This window comes from Hesperophylax consimilis, chromosome 29 (assembly GCF_061612785.1).
Source record: "Hesperophylax consimilis isolate HC1 chromosome 29, BYU_Hcon_1.0, whole genome shotgun sequence".
NCBI classification, from domain to species: Eukaryota; Metazoa; Arthropoda; class Insecta; order Trichoptera; family Limnephilidae; genus Hesperophylax; species Hesperophylax consimilis.
In genome coordinates this window covers 609,630-625,794 of record NC_142864.1, presented here as the reverse complement: position 1 = coordinate 625,794, position 16,165 = coordinate 609,630, and the positions used below count along the sequence as shown (strand labels likewise).

Sequence of the window (16,165 nt, the reverse complement as noted above, 5' to 3'; positions counted from 1 at the left end):
ATAACAATTGAAGTCGCGGCTGAAGGGGAAGATGTATGAAAAATGCTGAAACCTAATTAAGTTTTTTAATGACGTATCACATTACTTGTCTAATCGAAAACCTTAAAAAATCCTTAGCCTGATGATGGACACTGTAATGATGTCCGAAACGTTGGCTAAGGAAGTAGGTAGCGCAACACGGCATAATACCCCAAAAATAAATCTCTATAAAATTTCAATGTATTTGAAAGAGATAGTATGTAAAAAGAGTGCAATATAGCTGTGAAAGAGGAATACTTGGAGCAGGTGGATGAGTTTGTGTATTTAGGAAGTATGTTCTAGAGCAGGGGTTCCCAACCTTTTGGTACTCTACTTTTGTAGAGCACATTCTAAAATATCGGTAGGGTTGCAACCACCTCCTATTTTTAATCGATAAACTCCTTCCATAACTTCTCATTTTCCAATCATTTATTTTCTTATATTCATAATTTATTAATAAATAATTAACAAACATGTTTCAAAATAGTAAAATTATAATTCAAATTGCATACACACAGATAAATGTAATTACAAAACGTAAACAAAAAACACAAATTCAAAGAAAACATTTTATAAAAAAATATAATATCAATATGTAAATGTGATCTTTGGCATTGCATATCATTGGCCAGTGCCTCATAATAAGGAGAGTACATACGACGATAATCCTGTTAGCAAACAATTATAAAGATGCTCATCGGTGAGTCGAGATCTTTATTTTTTATTTATTTATTATTTTTTTTTATTTAGTAAAAGATTATAAATTTATATACATTCTTTAAGAAATGTTTTGACTGCCCAACTAGGAGGATTCCCGTTTTAGGACTATATCTTAATTTTATTAAGTTCATGTTTGAAAACAATGATTCACATAAATATGTCGAACTGAAAAAAGATTCAATTTTACATGCCGTTTTTTTCTAAAATGGTAATTTTTCTTTGTCCACTGTATTCCAAAAGTCCTCTGATAGTAAGGATTTTAGCGAAATATCATTCTTAAGGTCCAAAATTTCTAACTCTAGTTCTTCTGTCTTACCACGAACAAAATCTGCTATGCATGCGGCCATTTCCATTACATTTATTTGACAAGTAAAAGGATTGATACAGAAGGAAAAAATTGGCTCGATATGAAAGAGAGAAATTTTGAAAGAAGCAATGGTGGCCTTTTTAGAATATTCCACATGTCTAGTCTGTCAGTTAGATTTGATTTTAGGTGACTTTTTTTTTTCTTTCTTACCTCAGATTTAAGTCGATAATTCACATCAAAAGTGGCATTAATTTTCTGAAAGTATCGTTCAACATTATGTTTTTTCGGCACTGCAATACTACTACCACACAACACACAAACGTATTTATTTTTCAAATTAACGAAACAATATGATTCTCCCCAGTCAGTGTTAAAATTATAGGTTCGTTATCTTTTACTCGGTCCACTCATTTTAGGACTAAAAAAGTAAAAAATAAATAGTAATTGAACTACAATATAATATCAATGTTATAGCGCAAGTCTGTTCTACATTATATGCATAAATGTATTACAACAAGGACTATAACTAGCGATTATCGCTTATTAATATAATAATTATAATAGATTACGCACCTCGCTTTTAGCACGTTAAAAATTTTCAGAAGGAATATCAAAACTCCTAATTCGTGTTTCGTCAGACGAAGATGTCTGGAGTGGATGTCCTCTAGCTATGGAGCAGCAATCGCAATCACAACGACAACAACGCGGTTCCATGCGGGGAATGCTATTTGCACATCACTCATGTGAGCACGTGACTACTGTCAGTTTGGCTGTCGGGGCTATGCTTATTGCTTTCACTGACAGAAAAAGCTGTCATGTGCCATGTGTTTTGCGCCTTCGGCGTTCATCGGCTCAGTTCATGGCGTTCGTTCACTTCGGGTTTTCTGCGTGTACAAGGAGTGATATGCAAATAGAACTTCCCGTTCCAGGCTAGCGTGAAGAGTGCACTCTGGCTCGCCGCTAGACAAATTGCGACAGTTACTATCAGCAAAGGAACCACTCATACATACAGTATCGCAAACATACGAAAGTATTTAAAAAACCTAGGCACTCAAAAAAATTAAAACTCTAACCAATAAATAAAAATAATTCACATTTTTTATTAATTTTAATGAAAAAATTCTTTCACTGTCGAATAGTGGCGGGCACATACGAATTGTTGTAGTGGCGGGTACAGGGCACCATGGTGCCCGCGGGCACTGGGTTGGGAACCCCTGTTCTAGAGAGATGGGAAGGCTGACAGAGGTATTGAAAGAAGGGTAAATGCAGGTAAATCCATTCGTTTACGCCAATAATGGCTAATTGTTTATTCATAGAGAATTATTTTACTGGCAATGAATTTTGTTCCAGAACCCCGTTTTCCTCTCCTTCATACCTCTCCCCTGTGTCCGGGATTCAGTCTAGAACCAACAGCCGTGACGCGAAGTGAACATCATTACTTATAAAGCATCGCATACCAATCCGAAAATCATCACAAACGCATCGCAATAAAGAAAATTAGCTTAACCAAAACTATAGTGAAATTAGCTTCCCAACAAGTGAATGTTCCTCCACCTCTGTAAGTACCTTCTACCTTTATAAAACTCATTGCCAAAGTAATATATTAACATAGAATAATTGATTTGTTTATTAAATGGTCCACAGCTTAAACACCATTAATGAACAAAATACTGTTCAAAGAAGCGAAGCTAGCTGTCCACGATAGAATACTAGTACCTACCCTGGTGAATGGCAGTGAGGCATGGACATGGATGGTGAGGGATGGATGGAGGAAGGATGGAAGAATGTAGACTGAATGCTGTAGAAGCGATATCCCTGAGGCGTATGTGTGGTAAATGTGAGAAATGTGGAGATCCGCAGGACGTGCAGAGCGAATGAACTATGAAAAGAGTGTAAGGAGAATATATAACTCAAATGTGAATGGTGAAAGAAGTTGGGAAAAGAAGCCATGTCTTGACATGGCCCGACTCAGAATATCCCCGAGTCAGAATAACAGAAGACTATGTATAAATGTGAATGAGGCAAGGAGTGTGTGCTAAGATATCCGTCCTCTGTGTTTATCCTTGCGGGGAGTTATTGTTAGATGGTTAGTTAGTTATTACATCAATAGTATGTATATAGGAGGATCTTGTAGATATAAAAGGCTGATTTGATTCAGTGTCCTGGCCTGGGTTAAGGTGGTTTTGGTTAAATCCGAGTTGCCGAACATTTAACAACAAAGTTTATCTTGGTAGTACTAATATTCGAAACTAAGTTGTAATTTTGTACAGGGCGTATTAGAACGTAAAAATATCTTTAAAATCCAGGTTCGCTTCCCTTTTCCCCAAAAACACTAAAACCCAACTCCACACAGCACCTCCAAAAATGGCCGATGTGTCCAATTAACATTGAAAAAACCGCACTCTTGAACCAACTGCTCCCAACCAATGAGACTGCAGTATCCCCAATTGGGGTATTTTGTGAGGCTGAATGTAACGGGGAGGGGAAGCACATGGGAAAGAAGAAGGTGGGAAAGTGCCTGGCTATTCAGATCTGGTCACCAAACACGGCCAAAGCCATTTCAAGCAACGTTTCAATTCTGAATGGCGATATTGAGAGTATCTTGACACTCTGGAACTAGGGCTGCCACCTTTCAAAAACAGTAGACCCGGAGATTTTAGAAATATAGTTTTTTTTTATAAAATATTTTTTTAGTATGAATTATTTAATTAAGGCTAAATGTCATGGTAAATTACCATTGGTAATGTTTTTTAAAAATATAAATGACCTAGCTAGTGCTAAGCTGACTTGGATCAGCTTGACACTTAAAACTATATTTTTAATTCTGAAGGGATTGTTTAAGCATCTTTTCTTGCTCAGGTTTCTTCAAAAACTTCAAAAATTCTAGGCAATTCATTTTGTAATTAATCTTCACAATTAACTCTGCCTTCACCATGTCCACTGACAAGCAGTTTCGCTCGTCTGTCCACAAATTTCCCATTAAAGAAAAGACGCGTTCAACAAAAAAATTGCTTATAGGGATTAAAAAAAATTTCCAATTATTTTTGGCAGTTCGGTGAAGGTTGAGGTGACTTTGAATAACTGAACCCATCGTAAATCAACAGGCAATGTTGAATCACTAGATTGTACGAACTGAGGAAATACTTGGTTTAATTTTCGGATCTCGTCATAAAGTTTATCTTCGTCGACATTTTTCAAACCAAGTGATTTGACAGCTTCCACAGTATCTTCGTAACTTACTGCACTTGTTAGATCGAATTTGGAAAAATTTTTGAATACAGAATCCTCAAAATCATAATATTTCTGTATGTATTCAAGAGTTCTCCTGTAAACCTTCTTTTTTATTTGATCCTTGACAGAAGGCCTCAAAAACTTTATGTTTCTCATTATTTTGGCACCGAAACATTCATCATGCGGTCGGCTTTCAACCTTGTCTTTTATGTTTCTCATAATTGGGTTCAACTCAACAGCTGTCACGGAGTTTTTTTCTAGCAATAGTATGGCTTCTGTCAGCATATTCATGTAATGATGAATGAAATATAAATAACATTCCTATAGTGTGATCTTGTAGATAAAGTTCTAGCGTCATTGGATTCGCCTTCGCCACACTCTTTTACGAATTCCCATATTATTTTATGGCATGCTGCTTCACCACGACTTTTAAAATACGCTGATACAGCAGGCCACGACAATATTAATCCCTTAACAGCTCTCCCAAACTTAACCATCTAGTTGGCCCATGTCGTAAAACTTTTCTGTATTCAATTTAGAACTCCTCAAAAAATGTTTGTAATTCTCTTGTGCGTTTTGCACTGTTCGAAAATTCCGCATACACTCCTTCTTTAGCCCACGTTTCGGAAAACGTTACAGAGTCCATAACATAAAGGATAGAGGAATCTATCAAACGGACCGCCCGTTTATGGACAAAGTGAAGGGTTTTTCAAGTATTTTGGAGCTCTAGACCAGAGGTGGCTGCCAAATTCAACAGTGAGCGCAGTTGCGTACTGTCTACAGGATCTGAGGACCCTATAGTACAGTCGGTCCAGCAGTTGTGTAGGTACTGTCTGCAGTATCTTAGAGCCCCATAGTACAGTACGTCCAGCAGTTGTGTACTGTCTGCAGTATCTTAGAGCCCCATAGTACAGTACGTCCAGCAGTTGTTTACTGTCTGCAGTATCTGAGGGCCCTATAGTACAGTACGTCCAGCAGTTGTTTACTGTCTGCAGTATCTGAGGGCCTTTAGTACAGTACGTACAGCAGTTGTGTACTGTCTGCAGTATCTGAGGGCCCTATAGTATACCATGAGGGCCTCTGGTTTCGACGGAGCCCCCGAGCTTTACAATAAGAACAGTCAGTTATTAACTGTTTATAATTTAAAGGAAAATGATATTTCACTCCCGTTGTACACAGTTGGAAGGTGGATAAGGAAAATTACTTTAAGAATGGTCAATGTATCACAGATCATCTTATTTATGACAGGAAGGTTGGCTGACAAACAGTCAATTGCTGTTATGTTTCAATTATAGTACTAGAATATACAAATTGGCTTGACAATTGGCTTCGGGCAGAGTCGAGAGCGAACATATGCCAACTTATAGATAAACAAAATGTTTTGTACTATAGTGATTTGTTTTTGGGGTATTATGCCGTGTTGCGCTACCTCCTTCTTTAGCCAACGTTTCGGACAGCATTACAGTGTCCTTCATCAGGGCAGATGTGTTATCTAAGGTTGTGATGAAATCTCCCTGATGATGAACACTGTAATGCTGTCCGAAACGTTGGCCAAAGAAGGAGGTAGCGCAACACGGCATAATACCCCAAAAACAAATCACTATAATACTTTTGACCGTGAAAATCTCAAATCATACCTAAATGTTTAGTACGTTCATATAATTATTTAATATTACCTAAAATTCCCACCACACTTTAAAATTTCAAATAATACTCTTATGTATTATACTCGTAAACAAGTCTTAATTCAGTTAAAATAATAATTCTTACACATGCATTACACATATAATTACACATCATAGAAACAATGAAAAAAATTAAGATGTTTCCTAACTTATCTTTTATATTGTAAACATGAGAGTAATTTCCACAATGTTTTTAATTTAATATGATGTAAAAAGTAATTTCCACAATGTTATTAATTTAATATGATGTAAAAAGTAATTTCCACAATGTTATTAATTTAATATGATGTAAAAAGTAATTTCCACAATGTCATTAATTTAATATGATGTAAAAAGTAATTTCCACAATATTATTAATTTAATATGATGTAACAAGTAATTTCCACAATGTTATTAATTTAATATGATGTAATTTATAAAGTAATTTCGTCAATGACATGAATTTATTGTAATATATTTGTATTACATTACCTACTTCATATGAACTAAAACTATCAATTCAATTGTACTGAAACTGGAAACCTTCCCAGTTGGACAGTCAAAGGTTCATTATTCTGTAATTAATTTTTTTTAGCATCTAATAATTTAATAAAAGATACTCTCAGTATTTTCCTGGTGTAAGACCACCAATCAGAATTCAAACGATGCGTGAAATAGCTTTAGACGTGTTTAGTGTCTAGATCTGACTAGCCAAGTACCTCCCACCTTCCTCTTCCCCACCTCCGTCCCCTCCCTAATACCTTCAGCCTCATAACATACCCCAATGGGGGATGCCAGAGTCGCACTGGCTCCAGATGTAAGAGAGCAGTAAGGACTCTTGTGCGGTGAAAAAGCCACTACCAGATATTACAACTGCATGATATTATATTATTAAACTATAATAACATTATAATTGTCGATTGCCACGAACAAGACAAGAACGTTTCGAGTTTTGACGTTTTAAAAATCAGTAATTGCGAATTGAAATTACAAATTTTTAGTAAAATAATCATTATCAGAAAAATAAACTTTAAATCTTCCACATGTTTTTAATGGCATTCCTAGACCGTTAATAAATAAAATAAAATAATAATGTCTCCCTGGGGCGTCCCCGACTCCTTCTACCATCTTCTGACGCTGCCATTCTCCGTTCAACCGCTCTGCGTCAAAGTTAACAGATTAAAAATAATTGACTCCTCTCAATAGTATTTTATTTTTATAAATGTGAATGCCACACAAGATATCCAACTGCTCCCCACTAACCAGAGCAGGTGGGATTATGGCATCCTCAAATGGTGTTGAGATGCTGAAGGGATTGGGAAAGGGAACGAGATGGGGAAAAGGGATTTAGGAAGTAGTTCTCTTCAGAACTAGTTAATAACACGTGTAAAGCTATCTCACCGGGGTAATATTGAGAGAATCTACCACTCTGAGATAATAGACTAATGTATTATATTTCTTACGAGTTGAAGTCCCGGCGTTGTACGGGCTTCACACAGATGTTTTCGAAATCAGATGTAGATAGTAATTTTCCATTATTTTCCGAAGAAAATTTATTCTGAAAGCTTATCACTTTGCGATGACATTATTTATTGTATTAAAACACAAATAACTTTGTTTACATCACTTTGATATATAATATTGTAATTCCTGATTCCTGATAATTCTGAAAAACTCCGCCTACTCTTACCCCTCCCCACTCCTTTTACTGTTCAATTGTAATCTATATTTAATTTTTGACTTTAGTATATACTTACTCCTGATGAGGTGAACTTTGTTCATGAAACATGTAGAGGTTTATATTAAATGGATGTAAACAAAGTTATTTGTGTTTTAACACTATATGGTCGGGCATTTTACCGCCAAATTGGGGGAGAAGCGCGTGTGTTTTTTTTAAATTTTAGCGCCAAAATTAGACTTTCCGCAAAATATTCATATCTTATGATCTATTTGATATTTTCCGATGAAACTTTCAGTGTTTTGCTTTATTTATTTACTTAGCAATGTATGTATAATTACTTTTTTTTATGAACAAAAACTTTCTACTTTCTTGGGAATCATAGAAAAAACAGTATTTCACAATCGATATAACATATCGAAATTTATTCATACAAAATTACAAGATTATTTAGAAATTTTCAATTCATATAAAAAAAAATATATAACCTAATAGTGCTTCAATGTGTTCGAAACACTTTCCTTTATGCAGGGGCACATTGCAAAACTTGCACATGTACCGCGTTTCACTGCGTAGTTTGCGAGCGGAACATACGCGACAGCGATTTTATTTTTTGTTGTGTTTCAAACTCATTGTATTGACAGGTAGATAGATCGGGTACCGCCGACAATAGAAAACACATGACCCCGCACCCATTTAGAACCCCTTGTTTACAAGTTTCCCGCTCCTTACCGCTTTGCGCAACAAAACGAGTAAACTCGTCTCCCGCGTCTTACTGTAAAAAGGCGTATGACGAGTTTTCTCGTTTCCCGCAAAGAATGTGTTAATATACATATGCGTAATTTTCCTCTAATTTCAGCAAAAAGTATCAAAATTCTGGATGTGAAAGGGAGATTGGTGTGGTTTTTTGAAATCTTATATAGGCAGTGAGTTTCCTCTGATTTTTAAGGTGAAATGTGTAAAATTTCATCAATGGCGTAATAAAACTGCAGATTCATAAATAGATTTGCTTGTACTACGAGTTTCTAGACACCGTGTATAGATAAGTACATACTTAGATAGATATTAATTTGCTCATTACTTCACATACACATTTGTTAAATAAATACAAGTATCTCTCAATATAAAGCACCCCTCCCTATGGTACCACTCCCACCCTCTCTTTAAACCCCCCCACATTACTTGAGCTCCGCAGAATCTTTCTTAGGGATGATTTCAGCAAACCGCTCCAGTAAGGGCCTGGACATCAACCCTGTTGTACCCTGCCGCCAACCCCTAAATTATTACACGAATGTTTCAAAACCCTTAACAGGATTTACCTGCTAACTTAAATATTCTTACCTTGCAAATTCAGCGTTCAGTACTTTAATAATAATATTTATTTTTCAACAATTTTTTAACGAGTGAAAATTATATCTGGAGTTTTCCTAAGGATTTATAAGAAACTGTAAGTCATTTTTAATTAATAATTGTATAAAAATCATGCTTTAATACTTTGTTTGTGGAAGGAAGCCAGTAGAATTTTATGCTGGAATATAAATAACTTGTAGCAAACACTTTGTGGGTAAACATAATTATAATAATTAAAATAAAATAACTTTGTTTGAATAACACTTTATTATACATGTCTAACCAAGCGGTTTCAGTTCAGTCCGAACCTTCATCAGGGTTTATAAATACAGACTAGTATGGTATACATTCTATTATGTACACCATACTAGTGTAAATAACTAATTAATTAACATGGCAGGACAGAGATGAGATCCTGGGGTCGATTTCCAGTTGAGACCGTTAAACTTTGTATTTGTATGCGTCTTGTTCTACATCATGTTTCTTTTAGATTCGTAAGTAATATCTTCTTTATTTATTTATTCGAGACACAAACAGGATATTTATAAAAATATTAATTATGGATTACAAAATAATAAAAAAATACAATTATAAATATCCCTAGACTAATGTGTCTGCAGCTTCAATGATATATTATCTTCTTCAATGATATATTACTTTGATGGGTATAAAAGGAAACAGCTAGGAAACAAATACTACGATGTTGTTGATATATTTAGTACTTACATCAATTTCAATATATAAGCATACCCTATTGAAGTTTTTTTCATCAAGTAGTGGAATATTTAAATAAAGGTATTTAATTTGACTAACACATAATAATTTTGTCAACTGAAACAGAAAAGAATATTATGGATTTTTTATGTTTTGTGCCTGCATGCTGTGTAGATCAAGTTCAGTGTTATTTTGACTTTTCTGCAATTATTTTAAATAGTCGTTTCCTGCACTATTTTCGTGTATAATTTCGTAAATATTTTTTATATATGTATGTATGTAAAAGCCTTAATAGGCGTGAAATAAATAAATAAATAAATTTAAACGCAGGCGAAGAGGATAGACCGCCATACAACTGTATCTTGGCACAAACTCCTTGCTTAATTTACATTCTTGCTATGACTCGAGTCATGTACAATGGATAATAATTGACAAGTAATTAAAACACTATACCTAGCTTTGTTTTATTCGTCTTTTAGCCTTGATGAAGGCACGTTTGTGTCCGAAACTGTTTCTTCATTATATGCATCCGCTAAAACTGCCAAAGCAGTTTGTCAGTAGGCCATATTCACAATATTAATTAAACGCTAAAACACACATAGCGAGAAGCAACAACATAGATACAAAAGAATAACATTTAAAGTGACTACAATTCAAAGACAGCTAAATATAATTATAACTACATTAAATAATTAAATTGCAATGTATTTATATTTTTTTTCAAAAATTAAAATCCCAGCGTGCGCTTGTAAATTTTATTTGATTTATGTGTTATTTCACAATTTACTCATTTAAAATAATATATAGTATATTTGCGGCTCGTGTAAGACGCCCTGAGGTAAGACCACCATTCGGAATTTAAACTTTGCTTGAAATAGCTTTGGTGACCATATCTGAATTGCCAGGTACTTCCACACCTTCCTCTTCCCTATCTCCTCCCCCTGAGCCTCACAACATACCCCAATTGAGGATGCTACTCACTGGCTTCAGACGATCGGGAGAGGTTTCACTTTAAAAAAAAATACCGGTCGAGTCGAAAATTTTTCAGAAAATAACAAAATATACCAGGGATCTACTGGAAAATTTAGTCCTCAAAGGAAAGGAAGATTTTTTTGTGTATTACAGATTGATTCAATCCTATTACAATACACATGAAATATACAAAGCTTTAAATAAAGATTTTAAAATAATCGATATTTTAAATTCTTGCCTAAAATTACTTTTGAAATCTTCAAGGCCAATGTTGAAAATGTCAAGAGACCTAGAGGTATCATTTAGCAGCACCATACCTCTTGTCATGCTATGCTGGGCCATAATGTCCGTTCAGCCGTGTGGAATAGAGAGCAAATCGTGGCGTCGACACTAACGGTAGTTGTTTGGTACAAAAAAATTATAGCATTCCTGGAGGTATGAGCTGTCAATGTAATAGTTCATGATTTTAAAAGCTGTTACTTGAAAGGTCCCATTTCTCCTAGATTGGAGACTTTCGTAGTGCGTTTCGGAGAGCAAATCTATTTGATGCATAAAAATATGAATTAATATATTAAATGTTATTTAATTGGAGAATTTAAAAATAATATGGATGATTGGAGTCGAATTCAAGCTTCGAAGAGATGCAATGTTGAATGGAGGGGAGGTATTTTTAGATAAGGCTTGATAGAAAAGAGGATATTTGTTTAGATTGGGGTTAACTAAAAAAATTGTGATCTAAAGTTCCCAGTTCTTGATCACAGAAAGTACAACATGGGGAAGTCAAGCACGTGAATTTTATAAATGTAGAAGGAACGGAACAATGTCCAATTCTCATTCGAATAATGGAATTGATGTTTTTATGGAATAGTTCTTTGTATCGAGGCATAGCAGACTCCTTTCGATTGTGCACCAGTGGAAGTTGAAATATTTATATTCTCAGCACACTTTTTTGTGAACAAAGAGAAATGTTCATTTTTTTTTAAAAGTGAAACCGAGTAAGATTTAAAACTGCTCCCAACCGTCTGAAATCTGTGAGATTTTGCCATCCCAAATTGGGGTATGTTGTGAGGCTAAAGATAGTGGGAATGGGAAGGAGATGGGAAAGAGGAAGGTGGGAAAGTACATGGCTATTCAGATCTGATCACTAAACACGGTCAAAACCATTTCGAGTGGTGGTCTTACAGAGTAATACTGAGAGTAACTTCCACTCCGGAACGTGTGGCAAATAAAACACATATAATATTATTTTAAATGAATAAATTGTGAAATATTACTTATTTATTTATATATTGTATATCAACGGTATAAATATACCATACATCATAATTCATGTCACAGAATAACAATTGTCTGTGGCATTTGATCACAAAATTCAACAGAAAGAATAAATAAAATACAAGAAGGAGATACAAGTACATACACAATATTATTAAAAAGTATGAGTAGACTTACATTTTATTGGTCATGATTTAAAAGATATGATATTAAAGCCTTTTTGTACCTAGCTTCTGTGCAGTTAAACAGATCCGCTACATCTGCATACCTATTAATAATAATAATGATTTATTGTCTTCTTTTCTTAGTAACATATAGAGATAATGATCCCGTGCTGAGGATGTCATTTACATATTATAATTTAATTGTAAGAAATTATAAGAAATTAATATTACAACAAAGTAACATATGAATTTAATTATGAACATAAATCAGGTAGTATAATTTTTTTTTAAAAATAATTTTAAAATAAGTAAGATAGTGTTTTTTTATGAGATCTAGTGTTTCTATTGTACGTGTTTGTTGTTATTTCTGGGGTTTTGTACTTATGAATGTAAATGAGTATAGTTTTAGAATATAGTTGTTTAATTGACATGATGTTAAGATTGGTAAAAATTTCGTCAGTGCTAGTTCTTACAGGAACTTTCAGTATAATTTTCATTATGGCTTTTTGAGTTTTAATTAGTGGATTTAGTATATTTTTTATTTGCACTGCTCCATCCGATAATACCGTATTCTAACAGTGATTGGCAGAGAGCCATGTAAATTTTGATTAAGTCTTTTTTAATGATCACATTCCTGATAGTTTTGAAAAAATAACTTAGTTTTTTAATTTTATTATCTAAATAGCTAATGTGTTTGGTCATATTATGGGTCATATATAGGTTATATTATACTAACTTCATGTAATCTAGGTACAAACGGGTGTTTGAAATGCTCAGTCTTGGAATTGTTACAAAATAATCACATAAAATTAGCTTGATTTGAACCCGCGACCTCCGCCTTGCTAGTCGAGAGCCTTACCGTTCGACTACGAAGGCCGTCAGTATGTTTGAATAACCAAAACATATTTTATTCACGCAGTAAAAATATTTTAGGAGTGGATTTATTCGTAAGTTAATATTCAATACTAGTTTGCCAGGGACTTGTACCTAACAACTGGGTGCATTGTATTGTAATAAGTATTTTTAAAGTTTCACTTGATCGTGGCATGTCTTCCTCTTTAACCATTCGCTTCCAAGTCATACATTCTCCTTAGACCTTTTTCTTCGTTCATCATGTACGCATTTTACCACAAATAATTATTTGATTCGGGTCTTCCTCAGGCATCCACGACTTTTTGTACTATTCACTTCATGTAAACGACAAAAAAACAAACATTAAATTTTATATACATAGATTAAATATAGTATACGGACCGTAAACTCAACGATGGGCATTTTTGAATTACGTTTGAGACGAAATTCACATTAAAAGCATTCATTAAATAAATATTTAATTTGTAAAATTCAATGAAAATGTATTAGACTCAAAATGATTTAAAAAAACTAACTAACTAACCATCACGCGCCGTTTCGCGTAGGGTTAGGCAGAGAGGATGGACCGTCACATAATTCTGTCTCGGTTCATATTAGGTCTACCGGTGGCTCGTGTATTGGGTGTACCAGAGTGCTAATATAACTAAAAATGACACTATTGATGTTGTAACTGAAAAATTTTTTTTTTAGTTTTTATCAAGATTTTCAGGAAATTTCAGTTTCACGGATTTCCTGAAACCGACTGTCGTGACACTATTTTTCTACCATTTGTGCACATTAAACTAATTTTGTTTCTTCTTTCCTAGAAAAAAGAAGACAAAGCTTAATGCCAAATCAATATTTTGATTAATCTTTATGACGAATTGGTGTACATTATGAATACCACAAAATATGCTTTAGATAAGTTGAAGGTTTTCCTATCGTTTCGCTTGAGTAGAATACAAATAAAAATATAAATGCAAACTACTAAAACAAATATTAAATCAATAGAAATATACGAACGCATAAAGGAAACAACTTTTTAAAAACACAGTATTATAGCTAAGATTATCTGTGACAGTTTCACTTGATTAAATTTTTTGCTTTCTTATAAAATTATTTACAAAATAAATAAAAAACAGTTTTTTGCTTGAAATCGAACGTTTCTAGACTCCGTTTCTCAAGCGATTTGAATGCCTATTACCTACGATATAAGGTATACCAAAAATATACACATTTTTGTTTGTAGCTTCCTCTTAATATCCTCACTTAATCATTGAAGACAATATTAGCGACTCTCAAATTAAAGATGTATAACAGAAAATGATTCGGTTACCTCTGGGAATTGAACCCAGGACCACAGCACGAAGATCATGAAGATCATGTTGGTAGTTCTTAGTTCAAGAATGATACGGTTAAGGATACCGAAGGGAATATGGTCGAATTAGCTCAGTGGTAGAGCATAGCCCCGGAAAAGCTGAAGTCCTGGGTTTAATTCCTAAATGCGGCCGAATCTTTTCCTGATTTGTCTGTTTCACATCTTTCGTTTGAGAGATGTTAATATAGTATTCAATGATTAATACAATTTGATTTTTTACTCATTGAGTTATTAGAAAAATAAAAATAAAGATATTATTATGCTTGAAAGTTCACACATGATGCAATCTCTGTGAACAAGAATTGTACTTAAAATTTGTGCGCGAAGCAACTACATGAAATGGTGCATGGAACATGGAGTACAAATACAATAAATGGTAGCAGGTCTGCAATTTTCAATTTATGGCGATTATAGCTTAGATTTTTCATTGAATCAGATTTAGCAATTCTTTTATGTGATTTTCGTCATAAAAGCTGCGTAGAAAGCGTCCGAAAATAAGAAGGAGATGATTTAAAAGGGAGATATATAAATACGAATGTTAGAGGGAACGCGCTAATATTAAACGAAAAAATTAAATTAAGATGACTTTTAAAATAGAGCAAAAAATCTTTTGACAAAAGTCTTATGTAGCAAGTATTTTTTCTATACATAACAACATGTTAAATAACAGAATCAGATGTGTTTTTTATAATTTTCGTAGTATACTTTGTGATATTTTACTATCGAGGGATTTTCAGATATTTACTTTTTCAACCCGGCCGATGTATAGAGAATATCTTCTAAAATAATACATATATTTTTAAAAGCTTAAAAACTCAAAGTGTCCAAGGAAAGTATGTTATAAATCGGTAGAAATTCGGAAATTAGAGTCTTAAAAGAAGCAATATATTTTAATACAATTATTGATTTTTTCCACAGAACCACAATTCTTGACTCCTAACTACTAGTCCCAACACAATTATCATTAAAAATGTATTAATTTTTAATGCAGTTACAGTAACAGATCTAAAAAACATTTGCTTTGATGTGGCTGGAAAATTGCGGAAAAATGAGGAGAAAGGAAAAATAATATTGAAGGCACATTAACACTCATCGCTACCTGCTGCTAATGAACAACTTTCAAAGGCGAAACTTTTATTTCATCGAGGAAAAACCTGATTTATTTTTTGCAAATTCCTAAACGTTTAACCGCAAAAGTTTTATTTTAAATTCGGAAGTTTTATTTTTCCTTCTTTTAACCCTTCATGCCTCTGGCATATTGCCCGTTACATTTCTTCAAGATGCTGTCAGAAAGTCGGAGATTTTTTGTGTATATCCGCTTCTGATTGAATTTGTGTGTATATCCGCTTCTCAATAAATTTGTGTGTATATCCTCTTCCAATGATATCCAAATAATTGCGATGTAATAAATAAAAAAAAACTGTTTTTGAAAGATGATGAAGATTGCCTTCAAATTTTATTATTAGAAATGAAGATATATTTTTTTGGGTGTATTTTATATGTCCATTCTCTAATTACTCGGCGCATACTTATGAGTGTGCTTTATCACTATGTTTTGTATCTAGCTTTTTATTTGAGATTTATACATATAACATATTTTAACATTTAAATCTCATTATATATAATAGATAATATAATGACACCAAATATAGACTGAAAAAGAAACCAATCATTATATCTATTTGTTACAAAAAAACAAGATAACAAAACACTTATTATAAGTGATACGACTAATTGATAAGTATAAGTGATAAGGCTATGTGAAACGTCTAAGTGATAAGTTAAAGTGATAAGACTAAGGGATACGGCTAAATGATAAGTCTAAGTAATAAGTCTAATTGA

At 33.5% G+C, this 16,165-nt stretch overlaps 1 protein-coding gene across 2 annotated transcripts in view; it reads left to right on the top strand.

The window, feature by feature from the left end:
- The first annotated feature begins 2,459 nt into the window (after window positions 1-2,459).
- The window catches only part of ort (glycine receptor ora transientless), a 133,179-nt gene continuing 119,473 nt past the window's right edge, over window positions 2,460-16,165 (top strand). For both annotated transcript variants that reach the window (XM_089649207.1, XM_089649206.1), the window contains exon 1: window positions 2,460-2,603. The gene's annotated coding sequence lies outside the window, so the exon portion shown is untranslated. The remainder of the gene's footprint in view (window positions 2,604-16,165) is intronic.